The sequence below is a fragment of the Mustela nivalis genome, assembly GCF_964662115.1.
Source record: "Mustela nivalis genome assembly, chromosome: 16".
In the NCBI taxonomy this organism is placed as follows: Eukaryota; Metazoa; Chordata; class Mammalia; order Carnivora; family Mustelidae; genus Mustela; species Mustela nivalis.
In genome coordinates this window covers 7046055-7064827 of record NC_139035.1, presented here as the reverse complement: position 1 = coordinate 7064827, position 18773 = coordinate 7046055, and the positions used below count along the sequence as shown (strand labels likewise).

The following is an 18773-nucleotide window of genomic DNA, read 5'->3' as shown; positions in this document are numbered from 1 at the left end:
TGTTCTCTTGGTAGTTGATTTGGCCAACTTCATTCATAATGGAAGAATCAAAATGAGAGCCCAGGTCCCCTCCTGCATGACTCATCTGAACCTCAGCTTTCCCTCAAGAACTCCTCAGAAGGAACTGAATTGGTGAAATAAAAAAATTGTGCCTGTGCATATTATCACCCATTTCTGGAAACCTGCCGAGACCTAAAAGACTACTTAGTTAGGTAAGGAATGGAAATTGAAATTCATTGTGCAGAAGTCTTTTAGGTGCAAATGACAGAGACCCAACTTAAACTAGCTCTTGTAAAAAGGGACTTTATTCCCTCTGTTATGGGTTGAATTCTATCCCCCTCAAAAAAGATGATGTTGAAGCTCTAACTCCCAGTACCTCAGAATGTGACCATATTTGGAGATGGGATTATTATAGGGATAATTAAATTAAAATGAGGTCATTAGGGCGGGATATCACCACTGTGACTGAGGTCCTATGGAAAGGGGAATGTGGACACAGAGATGTGTATAGAAGGAAGACAATGTCAGAGACACCGGAGAAGCCGGCCGTCTACAAGCCAGGCGAAGAGTCCTGGACACATTCCTCCCTTACAGCCCTCAGAAGGAACCAACCTGCCAACACCTCGATCTTGGACTTCTATCTTCTGGAACTGTGAGATAATAAATTTCTATTGTTTAAGCCACATGGTATGTGGTTCTTTGTTGCAGGAGCCCTGGCAAAGTGGTACACACTCTTATACCTGGGAAGTTCAGGGGTAGGATTTAAGCAGGGGTGGATCTAAGAGAACAAATGATATCACCAACACTTGGCATGAAGTGTTTGTAGGCAGGCTGTGTGTGGGCAATCTTGGCAGCACAGAAGTTAATATCTAATCACTTAGCAACTTCCATGGGACGAGGGAGCCCTTTCTCAACTGCTTCAGCAAAAGGCCTAGGACAAGGGTTTCCTGGCTCTAATCTACCCGGCTTTGGTTATGCCCAAGCCTAGAAATCAGGGTTGGGAGAAGAGGCAGGCCGTCTCAGCGTCACTGAAATCACATGATCTAAGAGCGGTAAAAGGTGACTTCCAAAAGAGAAATTAATTGATTACCAGGAGAAGAAAGGCTAGAGTGCTCAGGAGGCCTGTGTCAAGCACTACTGCAGCACTCTTGCCTAACTCTCCATGGCACTAGTTAAGAAACTGAGGCTCAAGGCATTAAGACCTGCCTGCTGGCAGAGCTCAATATTGCCAGAGAGTTGCAGAGTGTTTACGACATGTAAGACACGCTCTTAGCTAAGGAGTATGAATGCAAGGACACGTATTGTCCTTGTGCCCATGGTGGTTAGAGACCAGTGGGGAGATAGACCAAAACGCTGAACATCTTTCTGTAAAATAAAAGGGAGCCACAATAGGAACAGAATCAATAGGAAGTAGGAACATAGTATTATGAAAATCATTAAATCTGCCCAGGCAGGGAGAGGGAGCGGGGTCCAGTATAGCAGGTGGGTTGGGAAAGGTCCTACTCACACTTGTCAAAAAAGTCTCACTACACTTGTGCCAGGTTAATCTGTCAGAGCACTGGGAGGCAATGATATTATTAAACCTTGCAGAGCCTGGTACCTGGAGAGTATTTATTAAGCATTTATGGAATGAGTGATGGGAAGAATGAAGTGGGTCTTATTTGAAAAAGCTAAATGTCATTAAGCCCTGGTCTTGCTTTATCAGTTCTGAGTCTTCATCTCCGTGTACATTTCCAGGATCACTTGTTCATTACATCCAAGCTTTCCTTCCTGCTCACTTCCATTCATTCTGCAAACAGAGGACTCAAAGCTCTGAAGTTTGCACTGTCCTTTCCTCTGAGTTTTGAACAACTTTCTTCAGTTCTTTTTACCTACTGTATAATGAATCGTCTCCCCTAGAACATTGTTTTCCAAACATTTGCTTTATTTAGCTTTCAAAAGCACCTCAGCAGAACACGCTATAGCTCCCCACTGCTCTGCTTGATTAGTTTTCAGGAGTAAAAAATGTGGTGACTTTATAAAATATGTATGCCTTCATAAATCTTTGGGTGTCTGTCTAGGTGATATATATTTTTCATTTCTGTTCTGCTCATTCTCGATGATTAAATTTCCACAAAGACACAAAGAAGGGTATCCGACTTGTCCCCACACTGATGCCCTCCCAGCCTCCTTGCTTTTTCCTGCCCTACCTTCAGGGATCACTCTTTCCCACTGAGGTAGGTGCTCACCGCCCTCGTACCTTCATGAGAAGAAGCTACTGAGAAGGCTCAGCAGGACCATGCCCACCACCACAGCTGATGATCCCAATGACCCTTCCAGAAGGAGAATTTAATTCATTGACTTTCAGTGATTCTTTAGGGGTTGGGTTCCTTCTCTATGCACACCACCTACAGCTGGTCTCCAGGCTGAGGTATTTCTGCCCACTGGGGACTAGATCCTCTGCTATGGAGGCTTGGCTCAAGAAGTGTGTCAGTCATAGTGAACTCAGCCCGTTCCACGGGGAGTCTGTCTCCATTCGATGTGAACTAACGTTTTCTGCTTCGAAATTCCTATAAAGCAGTGTAGAGTCTACAAATATTTTTGGCAAAAGCATTCCTGGGTTGGCATAACCCAGATGTCATACCCTGATGTCCATGCCATTGTATCTTTACCCGCTTGTCTTCACTAGTTCTTCAAGTGATATAAATACTTTCTCTGAAACTTCTAATTTTCAGGTCTCTCTGTAAGTGATACTGGTGAAATGCTGCTAGTAGCTTTCTAGAAATTATCACACCACCCGAGAAATCCCTTTTCAGTGGAAACTGTAATGATTCAAAGCACCTTTTGTTTGAAAAGGGCACTGACTTTATCCATCAAATCTTCTCGGGTTGGGTGACCTTTTGATCATGACTGTGAGTGGACCGCAGACCATCTGCTCCTTCTGTTTTACTCAGCACATCCCGTCCCCTCTAAATGAGCTGGTGGTTAACGGCAGGGGTCCTAATGCACCAGAAGTCCTGCTCATCACTTCCCCCCACCGCCATACTGTATATTTTGTATTTCGATCTGGCTCCTAAAGAATAACAACTACGGAAATGCTCCTGGCAATTATCTTGTGATCCTTGGGTAGAATTTCTGCTTAGACCAGATGTCCTGTCCTTCTTCCTCAGATTACCTGTTCATGACAAGTCAAGATGTCCTTGTGCTTCTTAAATAAATGTATATTTTCTCATTATAATAGAAATACATATTTTTGTACTGCATATTTTGTAGTGACCCCAGGTAAACACAGAAATGTATGGAGAAGGAAACAAAAGTCCCCAGGAAGACTGAAATCCCACTATTCAGAGGTAACTACTGTTAACAGTCTATGTCTTTTTGGCACTGTGTATATATATGTATGTGTATACATAGTCTCAAGTTCTTCTCATATGTTATCTTGTGAGCATTTTCCTGTGAAGTATTTTTGAAAATATCATATTATATATTTCTTCATTATGGATGAGTCATTATGATTGAATTGTTTACCTATCGTTGGATATTTTAGCTTGTTTTTATCTTTCCTTGTAGATGGTGAACATAGTTACATCTTTATCCTCTTATCCCATGACCTCCTTGGAATAAATTCCTTGGAGAGGAATTGCAGAACTTGATTATCTTGATCTTATTGTCCTTCATGTTTATGGACTGCCCTTCTGCAAATGATTAGCAATTTAAACCACCAGTTCTTTAAAGGGCCTCTTCTAATGTTTCCCCAGCGATGTAGGGTATTTTCATTAAGAGACATTTCAACCGCATGCGAGGTGAAAGATGATATTACACTCTTCCTTTCCATTTTATTTATTTGTCTGCTAAGAAGTTGAGCATCAAGTCTTGAATGCCTTTTCCTTTTTTTTGCATTTATTTTATATGCTCACTCAAGATGCTCTCTGCTTATTTTTTCTACTAGATTGTTCAAGTTTTCTTTTCTTTTTCTTGTCTTTCTCTTATTGATGTTGGACCTCAAATGGAGAGAGTTGAGGTAATGATACTCCTTTTTTCATGCACTTTGCTCCCTTTCATCCCATCTCACTGCCTCTCCCCACACCCGACAAGGCAAGCTTCCTGGTGTATTCATTCATATACATTGTGAAATATGTACTATTGTAGGCATGGATTTCAGATTGATATAAATCAAGTGGTATTAATATTACATTTACTTAGCACAATTTTAAGGATCACCTGTGTTGCTCTGTGTGTATCTAGTACATTACTTCTGATTGCTGCAGAGTACTGCATGACGGGTGGGTATGGGTATACTCGGCAGGAGGGGAATTGCTTGGTGCTACCGGATGTGATTAACTGCCCACTGCTCCTCAGATGGCTATTCCAGTCTGAATTCCCACCAGGGGTGCACAAAAACTCCTAAACCCCTATGTTCTTCCCATACTTACTGGTCACTTTAACAGGTAAAAGTAGTTATTATTGGGGCGCCTGCGTGCCTCAGTGGGTTAAAGCCTCTGCCTTTGGCTCAGGTCATCATCCCAGAGTCCTGGGATCCAGCCCCACATCAGGCTCCCTGCTCAGCAGGGAGCCTGCTTCCTCCTCTCTCTCTGCCTGCCTCTCTGCCCGCTCGGGATCTCTGTCTGTCAAATAAAGAAATAAAATCTTTTAAAAAAAAAAGAGTAGTTATTATTTTGCTGTGCATTTCTCTGATTGCTAATGAATTTGAGTATCTTGGTCTGGGTTTTCTCTTGACTAATCACAGACTTTATGCGGTTTTTAAGTGTTTTCAGGTTTACTTGGGCTCTTTATAGATATATAAAGACATATGAGTCTCTTGCATGTTTTGCTCTACTTGTACATCATGTTTGTTAGCAGTATTTTCTCCAATTTATTTTAATTTTGTTCGTGCTATTTTATACACTCGTCTTAAATTTAGTGGATAGTCAGATCTATTAATGGTATTATGTGATTTCATCCAATATATTTGTGATATTTGGCAAATTGTTTCTCGTCTGCACTAACAACCTGTTCTACTGCTTTCTTCCCAAGACGTCAACCAGTTGTTTCAAAACGTGTGTTGTCACTTTTGATCCACTAGGGGCCAACACTTCCTTGAAAGAAACTGATGTCCCTCCCTAAAACTCATCCTTTTCTCTCTGGAAGGGGGGGGGGGGGGAAGAGTAGTTAAAATAAGCCTTATGTAAAAATAAGTAATTTCCATTTAAATTAAATGACTGGAAATTATATAAAAGAGTCTAAGTAAAATGAAAAGGCTACCAAAGAGATAAAAAGAATTCTGAGGTTTTTTAAGTGGGGAAAAAACAAAAATAAAAACAAAAACAAAAAACAAAAAACAAAAACCCCCAAAATATAAATAAAGCAGTTAAATTTTAAAAGAAATTAACTCAGAAGAAAATTTTAATTTTAAAATAAAAATAAAAATGGTCCAGCTTCTATTCAAAGACTACATTAATTGTTAGTAAATAAGAGGTAGGTAACAAGAAACAGCAGTAATGACTTTTTCTACTTTTCTCCCCCTCTTTGTTCTGAAAGGCCAGGAGGTGGGGCTCTCCCGCCCTCCATATTCTCTAGGCTCCTACACAAATAACCGAGTGGAAAACTATTCTCAAACTAAATAAATCAGTTGTCTTAATTCAAATGAGGCAATCTGTACAAAAGATCCATGCTGACCTTAAAGCAGTCATTCAAAATTGCTTCCTCTCTGAGCCCCATTAAAATTCTTAAATCATGTTTATGACACAGAAGTAGACAAATCCACAAATGGAGGAAAAGAGGAAGAGAAGACGGAAGGAAGTTGGTTGCATTTATACACACTAACAATAAACTATTCCAGAGGGAAATTAAGAACACAGCCTCATTTACAATAGCATAAAAAAAGAACAAAAGACTTAGGAATAAACAAGGAGGTGAGATACACTAAGAAGTAGAAAACACTGATGATAAAACCAAATGAATAAACAAAGAAAAGGCAGAATCAAACCTATAAACACGGAGAACAATCTGATGGTGAGAGTTTGGGCAAAATGCATGCAGGGAAGTGGGAGAGAGAAGCTTCCCGTTACAGAAGGAGTAAGTCATGGGAATAAAAGGAAGAGTACACATGCCTTTTACAGTCAATGATATTGTAAAAGTGGTGGATTGAGACAGGTGGTAGCTACCCTGTGGTGAAGGCAGCATAGTGTATAAGCTTGTTGAATCACTGCTTTGTGCACTTGAAACTAATGTAACTTTGCGTGTCAACTATACTAAAAAAAAAAAAAAAAGAAAAGAAAAGAAATATAAAACACTGATGAAAGAAATTAACGCAGACAAATAAATGGAAAGACTTCATGTGTTGGAAAAATTAATACTTAAAAGGTCCAAACTACCCGAAGAAAGCTACAGATTCATTGCAATCTATCAAAATCCCAATGGTACTTTTCACAGATGTGGATTAAGAACCACCCTAAAATTCATATGGAACTGTAAGACACTGAATAGCCAAAATAATTTTGAGACAAAAGAACAAAGCTGGAAGCCTCACACTTTCTGATTTGAAAAATATAGTAGAAAGCTATAGTAATTCAAACAGTATGGTGCTGATGTGAAGACAGACATGTAGATCAATGGAACTGAATAGGGAACGCAGAGGTAAATGCTCATATATACAGTCAACTGATCTTCTACAAGAAAGTCAGACCACACAATGGTGAGAAGATAGTCTCTCAACAAATAGTGTTGGTAAGACTCGATTTCTATAAGCAAAAAATCAAAGCGGTCCATACACCAAATGAATTCAAAATGGATTAAAGACTTAAATGTAAGATCTGATACCATAGAATTCCTTAAAGAAAACACAAAGGGAAGACTTCTTGACAATTATTTTCTGGTTGACACCAAAGGCACAGGCAACAAAACCAAAACAATCAATGGAGACTACAAACTTAAAAGCTTCTTCACAGCAAAGGAAACAATCAACAGAGTGAGATGTGTTCTATGGGATGAGAGAAAATATTTGTGAACCATCTATCTGATAAGAGGTTAACAAATATATAAGAATCTCTTATAATTCAATAGGAAAAAACAAATAGCCTGATTAAAATATGGCCAAAGGGCTCAAATAGACATTTCTCCATCAAGACATACAAATGGCCAGCAGGTATATGAAAAGGGGCTCAACATCACTGATCTTCAGGAAAATGCAGATATAAACCATCATGAGACCATCATTGTTTGGATGGCTACTGCCAAAAAAAAAGACAAATGTTGGCAAGGGTGTGAAAAAACTGGAACTTTACATACTTTTCCATAGAATAGTACAGCCACTGTGAAAAACAGTATGGAGTTTCCTCAACAAATTAAAGGTAGAACTTCCATATGACCTAGCAATCCCACTTTTGGGTATATATCCCAAAGAACTGAACTACCTCATGGCTGAAATTTTTTCACTGACATTTTAAAATAGGGTTAAAATTTTTAATATAGATCTTGCATGTTTATTGTTAAATGTATCCCTAAGAAGTTAATATTTTAATTGTTGTTGTATATTTCTGGTATCTATTAGTTATTGTTTGTGCACTGGAAAACTATTGATTTTTTTTGCATTAATTTTGCACCTAAGACAACTTACCGAATTTTCTTCTTGTTTATAATGGCTTTTAAGTTAACCCTCTTGGGTTTTCCAGGTATATAGATACAACATGTGAGACAATTTGATTGTCTTCATTTCCAAAGAACAAAGTAAAAATCTACAAAAAAAAGTAAAACTATGTAACTTTTTGTTGTACATAAAACCACTACTGATGGAATAAACATCTGGGATACAGAGTAGAAGTTAGGTCTATCTTAAAATAATTGGTGCGGAGGCGGTGTGGAGAGAGAGGGAGCGAGGGAGTGAATTTACCCAGAAAAAAAAATGAGTAAGCTCTTGCAGTGATTAAGAAAATTAGAAAGCCCACCTAAGAGCAAAATATGTATAATAAACACGAACAGTAATGGACATTAGTATCTGTCAAATCTGTTATATTATGACATCTACGTTGAACTTGAAGGCCAAATTCTCCTTAATACTGTGAGTAACATGGTCAGGTCATGTGGCATGCCCTTCAGCCTGCAATAGCAGTAGCTAACGGAAAGTGGGGACCTCTGTCTCCTTTTCTGGTGACAAAGGTGCAACTAATGGACAGTGATGACCCTGACCTGCTTCTTCTTTTTCCCCAGCCCGAGATGAAAGGATTCCCACTGACTCTTGATCAAAGGAAGGGGGAGAGAAAGGATGCGCGAGCAGCACGGGATTTAGACTCAGTAATGGACTGTTAGCAAAAGAGGACAGCCCTCTCGCTGTTATCAGAAGGGGAACACTGAGTGCCTCATCCCTTGTGAGAAGAGTCTGCTTTCGGATGGGGCAGTTACTCACTCTTTTACAGGCTCTTCCTGACTTTGTTGCCTTCCTTTAAGCGGGTATCTCTGCGCTGGCTAGCAGTCTGCTTCCTCCCTGCCAAAAAATTATTTTGGATTCGATTCATGGTTTGCCTAATTTTTTTTTTTACACTTTAAAGGAATTGGATACTCTCTTTGTGTGCTAAATAAATTTTATGTGCATTTAAGTATTCTCAGTCCAGTAAATTCTACAGACCTCTTTTTATAAAGACATAACCAACTTGATTGAGAAACAGAAGACAGACCCTGATTATGGAGTTTCCGTTACATGAATGAGATTATATGTTTCATGACACAAATGGGCTCATCTGCAGACTTGTGCTTTTCACATTAACAGTCTGGTTTGACTTTGGATGTTGGTACATATAAAGGTAACTCACTCTTTTAATGACTTATAATCATGCACTGTATGCAGGTACTACAAGTGAATGGACCAATTCTTTATCAGTGGTAATTTGGGTGGTTCTGGCAAAAATTCATTGCATTTTATACACCAGCCTTTAACCCGTGGTAGCCTGAATGGGAATGAGGACAGTTATACTAGAATCCCGGCTCTGCCCAGAGCAGGAGGACTTCCTAGTGGACCGGTGTTCGCTTTGTAGCAGTGGAGCCAAACAAGAGCTGCCAAGCATTGGAAGCTGAGATTAGGGCTGGAGTTTGGATATGATGGCATTGGTGGGTGGCGTGGCATGAGGCAAGGCCACGAGAGGAGCCACAGAAGTTGGCCTGGTATGTTCCAGTTCCCTGGCTTAGTAACTGCAGCATTGGACAGAAATGACAATGGCATTTTCATAATCCCATAATCCCGTAATCCCAAAATGGTGGCACTAATGCTGGTCTTACTGACAGTATTTTATATATAAAAAAAGAATTATATGGTGCCATTATATTCCATACGTTGTCATCAGAAACTGAGGAATGTGAGAGAGAGCCAAGGACTGCTTATTCCTGTGTCCTTCTAGCCTAAATATTCTAGAAAAGGTAAACTAGGAAGAAGTTAAAAATTATCCCATAAGAGAATCATCTGTTTCTCAGAAAACGGGTTCCGTGCTCTCAGGAAAGACAGGGAAGAACGTTAACCTACAGCTTCCTCATCTTTTCTTCCCCCCTCGCCCTACGCCTTCCCTGCCACTCCATTTTCCACACAGTCCCTTCCTAAGTCCTGATGCTCCCCCTCACCACCATTCAGATTCCATCAGGGACTTCTGGAAACTGAGCCCGAACTAACTCTGGGAAATAAAAGCCTCTGAGAACAAAAAATGCTCACTTCACTAGTAATTTAGAAAATTGGAATTAATACAACCAAAGGGTACTTTGAACAGGCTTTAGAAGTGATGTGATAGGATGAGAAAGCTTTCTAGCAAGTCACCTCTATTTATTTATTTACTTATTTATTTAATCTGTTTATTGTTTACAGATTTTATTTATTTGAAAGCAAGGGCAGGGGCAGAGGGAGAGGGAGAAGGAGGCTCCCCACTGAGCAGGGAGCTGGACGAGGTGCTCCATCCCAGGACCCTGGGATCATGACCTGAGCCAAAGGCAGACACTTAACTGACTGAGCCACCTGGGTGCCCCCAAGTCATCTCTATTTAATATAAAATGTAAATGCAGTATAGAACTCTCTGGATATATCTCATAATGTACATAATTCAGAATTTAGGTTTTTGAAATACTGAAATAAGGGTGCTATGCTTGGAAAAATACAAAATACGTGGATTTCCAAAAATAGCATGATATTCTGGCACACCAGAATACAGTTGACCACTGAACAATATGGGGACTGGAGTGCCAACCTCCATGAAGTTGACAATTCATATAAAACTTTTGACTCTCCTAAAACTGAACTACTAACAGCCTACTGTTGACCAGGAGCCTTACAGATCACATGAACAGTTAATCAACACTAAGTTTGTATGTTCTATGTATTATATGCTGTATTCTTATAATAAATTAAGTTAGAGGGAAGAAAATGTTATTAAAATCATAAGAGAAAATATATTTACAGAATGGTACTATGTTTAGCAAAAAAAAATTCTGTGCATAGGTGGGACCTATACTCATGTTATCAAGGGCCAACTGAACTCCATCATTTGGAATGATCCTAATGGTCAAGGCTGAAAAAACTGAACAAGGAGGCAAAACACCAGGATGGGATACCAAACCGATAACTAGAACCAAGCCATGGAACTGGGTGAAGTAACACGGTACAACAAAGTGGGCCTGAATTTGGAGCCAACAGACTGAGGCTCCATGCTGGGACTCTTACTTACTGAAGCTGTTGGGTTTTGGACAAGTTCCTTCATCCCACTGGGCCTTAACTTTCTTCATCAGTACAACATGCACAGTAACTCTGCTCTTCCTCTTCCACAGGGCTGCTGTGACATAACAGATGATACTGGGAACAAAAACCGTAAAAATAGGACCTCAGGCTCTAAGGATGGAATCGTTCTTTATTTCAACATTTTAACATTGGGAAAGAAACAACATGGTACGATTTTGCTCTCAAACTGCGTGAAGTTGACTCCTTTCTTGAATGTTCTCTTATTTTTATGTAGATGTAAATCAAGAGGAAATTTTGCATTACAGGATAAGTTTCCTTCCTCACTAACAAGATTAGCTGGTACTTTTTATGAATATGTGTAATTTTTAGCTATTGTTATCTCCATTCAGAGTGATGTATCCTGAATGAAAAAAGAGCTTTTTATACCGTTCTGTTTGGAGGGCCAGATTTGTTTGGTCTGTACATGCAGGATCGTCTCCCTGTTATTTTAAAGTGAACCTCAGATAGCATATTTACGGAACCTTTGAATTTGATGTTTGATTAGAACCATCTTTGATTCTTGCATATCTGTTGGCCTCATGTCCTGTGGCTGAGCTGGTCTTGAAGCTTCATTGCGCATGAAAGCCTTTGGCAGATTGTTTGCTTGGAAAGGGAGCTTGGCTCCTTCCTGGCAATCATCCTGTGCTATCTTTGCTTGGTCCTTCCTTGTTCCTGCTCTCTCTGCCCATCTTTGAATTCTGGTTCACTCAGCCTTCAAGTCCCTAGTTGGTATTTGTTGCCACTGAGTTGGGTTCTCACTACCCCCCCAGGGGCAACTGGTTATTTGCTCTTCCAAGCTTTCCTGCAGTTCTCACCTAGTTCTAGCCCTTCAAGTCCCATTCCTGGCAGCACTGGTTCACTGCCAGCTCCAGTAAGGTGAGAAAAGGACATGGATAACATGTGACAGCTTTCTCACATGTTGGGGTGGTGCTTCTCCTTCACTTGGTTCCTTAAAGTATTCTCCAATGGAGTTCTTCCAGGAAGAATTGGCCAGTCCCAATTTCCATGGTTTAATCATAAAAACTACCAGGAAGATGGTAAGTATCCCATCTTGTGTTAAATGCTGTCATTAGGCCACCATCTTGTTTTTGGCTTTATGATCCTCCCAGTTTTCTACCGCACACTTTTTAGGTCAGCAGCTCTTTCTCTTGATTTGAACTGTTCTGATTCTGATTCCACACTAAGTGACACTCCAACACCAGGTGGGTGTCCTATAATTCAACTCTATTCTGACACTAGCTACCTGGAGAGTGTCCAATCCCGCAGACTGATGGCTCAGCCCCACAAGACTTCAGACGTCCCCACTTCAGATGCCAAACTGCAGGTCCAGAGTCTGTGCTTCTGACCAACTATAAACCAGTGGCTCCCATGAGCCCCTCCTCGGTTTTGTTAAAAAACGAAATTCAACCAAGTAGATTTGAAGATCAAATTGGCTTTATTCAGTGATTCATGAATTGGACAGGATCCCATCTAACAAGCAAAGGAAAGCTCCAAGAAGCTGTACAAAATGGAAATTTTCCAAAGACGGAGAGGGGCAAGAAAAAGGAATTTATTAGCAAGGAATGCAGCTTTAGGCAAGCATGTCCCTTCCTAGACTAGACTAGAAGGGGTCAATCAGATTACCTACTAGTGCTGACTAGGAAATTCCAGTTTGGCTCGTTAAAGGTTATCTTCCTGGAGTGGGGGTAGGGGAGTAGAGGGAGGGGAGAGTTGAAACCCCAGTTAAGTTATATATTAAGTCTTAATTTACTGACTTAAACGACACCATTTTGGGCCTGTACTTTTCTTTTTTAACAGGTTCCATTATTTGCTAAAGTGCCTCACAGAACTCGGAAACGTTTTGTTTACTAGAATATCAGTTTGTTGAATATATAATCCAGGACATGACTTAGGCTATAGGATGTAATTCAGAAACAGCCAGGTGCAAGAGATGCGCAAGGCAAGGTGTGGGGAAGAGGCGTGGCGCTTCCACGTCCTCTCTGACCAAATTGTTCTCCCCAGATCTTGTGTTTTCCAGCCTGGAAGCACTCAGAAACCCAGACTTCAGGGTCTTTATGGAAGCTTCATTACACAGACTTGACTGATGAAATCACTGGCCGCTGTGACTAAACTCAGTCTCCAGCTGAAATTTGGGGTGGGAGGGACTGAAAGCAGCAACCTTTCAGTCACGTGGTAGGTTCCTCTGGTAACCCCATCCTTAAGTGACCCAGGAACCTTCCAAATTAGCATAACAAAAGCAATTCCACAGGGTTGGTCTCTTGGACAACTGCAAGAATTTCGGAAACTGGGTGCTAGAACAGGGATAAAAACCAAGTACTTGTTATTGCCCTCAAGGACACCCAGCTTCTCTGTCTGTGGATCCTCTCCCATGTGCATGAGTGACCTCAGGATGTAGTAAATGATGCTGGAGGGAAGGAAGGTTCCTATTTCCAGCTGCACAGGTGGGGCTATTTTCACTTTGGAACCAACCATTAGCTCAAAGACTGTTCAGTCCTAGATTCCTTGTGAAGCTTAGGCCCACAGGAAAACAAAACAGCTGGAAGGCCCAGCCCTGGCTTAAAACAGCTCGTGGTAGGTCCTGTTCTTCTAGGGGGTCTATGACCATGCAGGGAGCGGCTCCACAGAGCCCTGGTAGCCTGAACACAAAATTGGGAGGTATGCCGGTTGAGCTCCAACTCTCCCCTTCCATTCAGTCGGTCCTAATCCATCCTGCTTGTTCTTTCCATTTCTTCACTTCTGACATGCAGGCAGTGATTAAGCCCCAGGAAGGTATTAGAACACAGGCAGGAATAAACTTCCCACGTGTGACTATTTGCTTGTCTCTCCCCGCACCCCCTCAGTCCCAGGTTTAGATGCTCTTCTGAAGAGCTCCCATCAGCGGAAGCTGCTCCTATCCCAGGATCTAGAGTCTCAGAACTCGAGGTGGGGAAGGACAAGCACATTATGGATTACCCGAGCTGTTTTTATTTATCTTTTTGCTATTTCAAGGAATGGGGGAAATGTCAGAAGGATGGACACGGATAAAAAACAAGACAGTTTCCAGGATGTGAGCTTTGTTGGTTTGTTTTCCTTCTGGTTAGATTGCTTGTGTTTATTTTGGCAAAGGGCAGCATGGAAGGAGAGTAAGGATGGGGAAACATCAGAAACCATTTTGTATATAACAGTGGCAAGATAAGAACAAAGCGGGGTGAATGCTAAGAGAAATAAAAGTGAAAAACATATAAATGCACATACACATATCTATATCCATCATCTCTATACATACAAATTATACATTGAGTAACTATATATGTGTAATATAAATTTTGCTAAGCAGTTTCACAGGCACCACGTAATTTGACATGAATAAAAACACTACTAAGTTTGTACTATTGTAAATTCATTTTAGAGACCGGTGGACTCTCACATAGAGATCTCAAAGAACTTGGCCCAAAGCATGTTTGTGTGGAGCCTGGATTTTAACACGTGGGGGGCTAATTCCAGAACTTAAGTTCTTTACCATGGAAGTAAGTCTGAGTTAGTTCTGTGAGTTAGGAAGAGCAGGCACTTACAGTTTCTTTGAGGATACAGTGCCACTCAAGATAAGTGTGGGTGGCGAGTGTGATCTTTAGACGGGAGTAGATCCAGACGGTGACTCACCTCCAGAGACAGTCCTGGAACCGCAGGTCAGAAACATATTCTGGGTCTGGGCTGAACTGGCCTGGCATTTTGAAAAGAAGGAGAGGAATTCTATTTACTGTGATGTTTGATGGGCAATCACATGATTATCGCCTGTACAGGGGAACTGGAGGCATATATATTTTTTCTATTGTTCTGACTTCTGATCTGGTTTTGCAAATATTATATACAGCATTTCTATCATTCGGCTATCATATTCAGAAGAACATAAATAGTAAAATTAATGAAATCCCTTAACTATTGGTTCAGCATATAATTTTTGCTCAAGATTGTTCTCATAAAAAATCCTTGTAGCAGAAACCTTTTATTTTTGTCTTCTCCCCAACATGTTAATCTCCTTTTATTCATGAATGATTAAGTCAGTATGACAGGAAAATAATATTTCCAGGCAGTGAACAGAAATGCAGAAATTGAATTTACTAGCCAAGCACCATATCTGAGTCATTATACCACAAATAAATTGTGTGTATGCCTGAGCAATGCATTAACTTGTTCCACTTGTCCTGATAGCATAAGACATTTTAAGGAAATGTTAGGGACTTTTAGTTTATTTCTATTCATTGAAAAATCTTATTTAGCCACCTATGCCTCTGAGCTTTTCTTGCAGTCTACAGCCTTTTCTGTAGGAAAATAATTCTAAAAGTAGATATGACATTTCTTTTAAAATCAAATGCTTCTTCAAACATATTGCCATAATAAAAATAGTAAGTAGTGCAGATGGTCTAGGGCTGTAAACTAAAACTTATTTTGACTTAGATGCCACATGTAATCATCTATCTTTTGACAATATAAAACAGGGACTAGCTGCATAAATAAGAATCCTTTTTGTTGGTCCCTTTTACGTCCCTTCCTCTGTTATTTCCAAATATTGGTGACTGTTGTATTGGTCTCTACCTGCCTTTAACGTGGTGTGCGTTTCCTATAAAAACTGGATAATGGGGGCGCCTGGGTGGCTCAGTGGGTTAAGCCTTTGCCTTCGGCTCAGGTCATGACCCCAGGGTCCTGGGATCGAGTCCCGCATCGGGCTCTCTGCTCAGCGGGGAGCCTGCTTCCCCCCCTCTCTCTCTCCCTGCCTCTCCGCTTCCTTGCGATCTCTGTCAAGTAAATAAATAAAATCTTCAGAAAAAATTGGATAACGGCTTTCATTCAGCTTAAAAATAAGTGTTTCTTCGTGCCTCCCCGCCCCCGCCCCGTGATGGCCGTCCTCGGAGGCGGCGCGTCCAGTCGTCAGAACCGGCAGGTTTCCCCAGCCCCTGCGGCACCGCCCTGACCGCCGGCGCCCAGTCCGAGTGCGTCCGCGGCGCCTCCGGGCAGTGCGGCCCGTGGAGCGCATCTCCCGTGTTCGCAGGCGTCTCCGGTGACCGCACAGGACCTCCGTGGCGCAGACCGACGCCCCTCCCGTCCGCACCTCGCACTGTCCGCCACGTCAGCACCGGCGTCTCGGCGCGGCCGGCTCAGGCGACGACCCCGCGTCCGCGTCCGCTCAGCTCGGGTCATGATCTCGGGGTCCCGGGATCGAGTCCCGCGTCGGGCTCTCTGCTCAGCGGGGAGCCTGCTTCCTCCTCTCTCTCTCTCTCTCTGCCTCTCTGCCTGCTTGTGATCTCTGTCTGTCAAATAAATAAATAAAATCTTAAAAAAAAAAAAAAAAGAAACAGGTAAATTAAAATGGGGGAGGCCTGGCTGGTTCGGTCGGGAGAGCTTCCACTGGAAGGTTCCAGACCGGCTCTCCCGACCCGCACTCCTGAGGGCTGGTCACCGCGCGGCCAGGCTCCGCCCGGGTTCTCGCCATCTCTTCCCTCCGCGCGCTGTAGCACAGGCACCCGCGGCGCTCACACGTGCGCGCGCGCGCACGCACGCACTGCCATCACGCACGTGCGCGTGCGCACGCACACCGAGCATTCACGTGTACGCGCGCGCACGCCTCCTGCCTACCTCTGCTGCCTACCTTTTCGTGCCTTATCGTTCCTTTACAGCCTTTTGAAGTATCAGATTATCTGACGGCCTCATCTTCCTCATCTTCACAGATGTCTTCACGGAGGACGGTGAAAGGCGGTTAGGGCACAGGTCCGTCTGAACAGTTTGGCATCCAGAAACATTTTTTATTTTAAGATTTTATTTATTTATTTGAGAGACCGAGATCACAAGCAGGCAGAGAGGCAAGCAGGCTCCCCGCCGAGCAGAGAGCCCTATGCGGGGCTCGATCCAGGACCTTGAGATCATGACCTGAGCGGACGGCAAAGGCCTCAACCCACTGAGCCACTCAGGCGCCCCCAGAAACAATGTTTTTTATTGGATGACCCAGCGGGGCGCCCCTCAAATCGTCTATAGAGCCAGTCCTTTCCTCAAGCTGTAGGTAGGGTTGGAAATCTGGATTCGGGAATGATATGCTTGATTGGATACTGGAAGACTAGCATTGACCAACACTGCACAGTTTACGGAAAGGATTGATTTGAGGGATGAAACTGCGCACTGCCCGCACCATTAACATGTAACTGGACTGAGACCTTCCTGTCTTGGCCTGAATCATCCGGCAGGGAATCATTGCAACAGTTGATTTTGCTGACCAAGAGAGCATTCTCAGTTGTCCTGAGATGTCTGTCCTTCCTTTTGGGGGTAGGGGAAACCGATGGGGGTTCAAATTCCAGACCCCAAAGTCTGCGTGTCATAGTCCTTAGGCTCGGAACCCACTTTCCAGATTACATGAGCAAGCCCTCAATCCACTCAGGACGACACCCAGCAATACCTCTCCTTGAACACCATTCTGCCAAGCAAAGGCTGGGATGTATCAGCAAGAATTTTTTCATCCCAGGCGAGTAGAGCCAAATGAATCAACCTCTTCTCTTTTGGATAGAATTTGTGGCTGTCAGTCAGCAGCCTGCTCCCCTGGCCAGGATAAACATTAACAAATTGTCTTTTCCAGGTTCTGTCTGTGTGCTAATGTGCCCATACAGAAGTTATGGTTACAAAAAAAAAAAAAAAGAAGAAGAAGAAGAAGAAAAAGAAGTAGTTATGGTTACATTATTTCATTTCCTCATCAAACTTAAAAATGCCTATTACATATTTCTCCTGTTTCCTGTGTTTTCCAAATATGAAACGTTTATGTTTTCCATTATCACATTTTCAAATCTAGAATTACTGGGTTGAATACAGTTACTGGTTCTGGGTAGGTACCTATGTAAATTTCAGTTGCCATGCACATATTTATTTCAAGGTTAGTAAATACATTATATGCTCTTATTAAATCCTTTTTGATTTTTGCTTAGGACAAAAGGAAGGGGAGGGAACGCCTGTACCTGGTTGTTACCATGCTGGGCACCTTCCACTCCAGCTTCTGCGGAGGATTCTGGTTGAAGAAATACAGGAGAAAACCAAATCCTGCAAAGGTGGAACAATGGGCCCTGTCACACAGCTAGGAAAAGAGCCAATCAGCAATTGAAACCAGCTCTACCTGATTCTCTGCTGGCTGTCCTACCTGGGGCTTCCTTTCCAGATGCTTTGTTCTCATGTAGTCTCCCCACTGTGCTCAGAGTTTTGGGGATAATCTCTGTCCAGCAGTGCCGTCAGTGATGTGAATGGCAGCTCTACTTACCTTGATCCCCCTCCCCCACCGAAATAAAAACAAGACAAAAAGAATCCACTTTGTCCACCTTGTCTGCCCCTCACTCTGCGGCCACCTTGCTTTCTCTCCCTTTCCAGCAAAGCAGCTGGAAGGGGTTGCCCTCACTCTGCTCTCTCTGCTGCACCCCCACCCTTGCTTCTGCCTGCCCCTCTCCACGGTAGAAGGTCTCCAAATTCCTCTTAGTTCTCAGAACGTACTGCACAACTTTCAGCTCTTAAATTCTCTGACCTTTGAAAATGTACAGTGTTGACCGGTCGTTCCTTCCTGAAACCCTCTCCTTCCTCACAAACAGTTTTGCCTTCTGGTTCTCCTCCCCTTGACATCTACCCCTGCCTCCACTCACTCCCAGGCTCTTTAACTTCCTCTTGTCTCACTTGCTCCTTTCATGGGGGAGATGCTTTGTGGTCTCTGCCTTTTTGCTTTCCCTACTTCTCCTTTCTCTATGCATTTGATTTTTTTTCCCCCCTGTGAAGTCTTACCGATGCCATGGCCTCAGCTCTCAAATACATGTCTTCAGTCCCAGACTTCCCTTGTAAAGTACTCACTGGGCATCTCCCAGGGTGTGTCTCAAGACACTACAGGCTTCTCTCCCCTCACTCCCCATTGCCTTCTGTAGACCCCTGACCCTCAAACAGTTGGTTGCTCTGTACTTGGTGACAATGTAATACCTTTAGATTCCTCTTTTATCACTTGATGTATTATAGTTATTTATTTATGCATCTGTTCCTTCTGTGGTTGATTAGCAATGAAAGT

At 42.4% G+C, this 18773-nt stretch overlaps 1 long non-coding RNA gene across 1 annotated transcript; it reads right to left on the bottom strand.

Annotated features, from left to right (window-relative positions):
- Window positions 1–16517: 16517 nt before the first annotated feature.
- Window positions 16518–18351, bottom strand: LOC309849848. Its single transcript, XR_014303945.1, has 3 exons — window positions 18249–18351; window positions 17695–17776; window positions 16518–17335 (listed from the first exon to the last, which is right to left on the bottom strand). It is a non-coding gene; the product is annotated as an uncharacterized lncRNA (long non-coding RNA).
- Window positions 18352–18773: the final 422 nt, after the last annotated feature.